Raw genomic sequence first — 2,432 nt, 5'->3', positions numbered from 1 at the left:
AGTACCATACATATGGCAATGACATGATCATTTGTAGAGCATGGTAGAGCACTGTACTGAGTGCAGATGTGATCATTTAAAGATCACACATCTACTAGCCAAGCATGCATCATTTTATGTATACACAATAGAGGATGTCGTATAATCATTAGAGTGAATCTATCAGGATGGATCGTTCATTGCACTCAAGAATCATTGCATCATTATTTGTTGATGTTGTTGGGTGCCTTTTTAACAAACAATAATGACATGTTCATTTTGTACAACAATTATCTAGCATGTGTATGTAGCTTTAGAAAACTGTGCATGCCCAGCTGTAATTACAAAGTGTGGAGGATGACAAGCAATGAAATGAAAGAGTTAGAACTTTGCTCAGTGATAGATACAACAAAATCCCCAAATGGTTTCCTTAATATTTTGCAGGTGGTGATAGTGCCATCATGGGTGCTGATGGCAAGCTTCACTTACCTAATGTAGTGTAGAAAAGGCTGGCTATCTTTAATAATGATGCAGACACCATCTGCAACATATTAGACTTGGTTTTAATTTCCCATTAAAGAAACCACAATGTCATTCTCATAATTGAGTTCCCATATTAGAAGTGGAAACTTCCTCTGTTACTCATTTCTAAAAAAAACGATGTAGAAAGAGATAAGTGATCTTGTTTACAATTTTCTCTAAACATTTTTACGTTCATAAAGCTGCTCCCAAAATGCATGAACTTTTATTGTCAGTTTCCTGCATTAAATGGTTAAATAGGAGTTAAACCGAACACAGAGAATACATTTTGGCAAGCCAGCTCTTGAAAACGAAAAAACTACTGTTAAAGGGTCAATGTACTTGTATTTGAAGCTCTTCCCATCTGCTGAGATGTGACTCCTTAATTCTACAGACTAAGGCTACAGCTGCAATGTAGAAAAGAAGCCATTATGGCTTTTCCCAAGATTCTTGCTTACATACTGCAGTGTGCACAAATAAAATACTAAACTGCAATTGTAGTTCTAAAAATGAGCAATTTCTTGCTACATGGAAAGAGGACCTCAGAAGCTTGGTAAGCATACTTTGTGCCAGTAGCTAGCCATACACAAATCGACTTTACTTTGATCAGTTTTCAATTCAATAGAATTGTTTTATTAGGAATGTCGATCTTTGACCCAAACTAGTGTAATCATACTATCATACAGTGAAATTAATGAATGGTCACCTGGAAAAAAACTACATATTGCATCTTGGAAAGTGAAAATCCTTACAGAATGGAAAAGATTTACTAATTCAAATGAAAATGTTTAACAGAATACTTTTCTAAAATAAACATAAAGGCCACCATTACAGACTTGCCTTTCTACAATTGCTAGTTGCCAAGCTGTTATGCTGACACTCTGACTTCGATCATTTAAAAAAATGGACTGGAACAAGTATGAAGATTGAGGACTTCGCTGTTTTGGACCACTGACTCAAAACACATTTACATCAGAGGGTCTGAATAACAGCCAGGCAATCAATATTTTGAGAAGGAGGTCAGAAATGGTAGCCTTTACAAACCATTGGCAAAACATATTTATAGTCTGTATTGTAGAATAAATCATTTACAACCCAACTAACCATTTAGCCAAACACATTTTAGGTGCATCACAACAAAAAGTGTGCAAAGTCTTACAGTTTGTTTCATTAGAAAGCAGCTAAAAAAAGTGGTCCCTTTTTTTTGAGTGAAGGCAGTCGACTTTCTGCAAAAATCCTTTATACACCCACAAACTTATTTATCACTGCTGATTGGAGAGCTGTAGCTCTGACTTAAGTAGAAGTGTTTAGGATCTCTGCATTTTTTTCTACACCTTGTTTTGATACACCTGAAATGTTTTCATGCAAAAGAGCTGTTTAGCATGGCCCTACTTTTGTGGGCCCAGTTCCATGATAACAACATTTCGAATTCAAAATACTTTCACTTGATAAAAGGAGAGAGAGACACGCCATCCCTCCATGCCTCCTAGTAGTGTAGGGAACCTCCCCAGGTGAGAAGAAACCATGAAACAAAGGTTTTACAAACTGAACTGATTCTCTACAGTCCATGCTAATCAGCATTTCGATATAAAGAACACAATTATAATTATTTTGCTACATTAATCATTTCATGACAATTTTTTATGTCAGCTATTCCTGTTTTAAATCTTAATTATATATTTTCTAAAATATGTATGCCAGGGTTACATCAGCTCAACATGAAATATTGGAGCTTTATAATATAGGATAATACTAGGTTGATATTCATGATCATTTTGTTTTTGGACTTTTGCATTTGGACTTGAATGTTTTTACTATGCAAGTGGAATCTGCATCTGTGTGCCTAACATCTAATACATCTGTTTAGATACTATCATGGTTTGAAATGCTGGTTCTCTTTCCCCATATTATCACATTTGTATTATACATTTTTT

The 2,432-nt window shown here is 35.1% G+C and overlaps 1 long non-coding RNA gene across 1 annotated transcript in view; it reads right to left on the bottom strand.

The window, feature by feature from the left end:
- Positions 1-2,432, bottom strand: part of LOC140333970 (uncharacterized) — a 118,810-nt gene that overhangs the window by 42,818 nt on the left and 73,560 nt on the right. The window lies entirely within an intron of this gene.

Source organism: Pyxicephalus adspersus, chromosome 6, assembly GCF_032062135.1.
Source record: "Pyxicephalus adspersus chromosome 6, UCB_Pads_2.0, whole genome shotgun sequence".
NCBI classification, from domain to species: domain Eukaryota; kingdom Metazoa; phylum Chordata; class Amphibia; order Anura; family Pyxicephalidae; genus Pyxicephalus; species Pyxicephalus adspersus.
The sequence above is the reverse complement of the archived record's forward strand: the minus strand, read 5'-3'. Positions and strand labels throughout refer to the sequence as shown.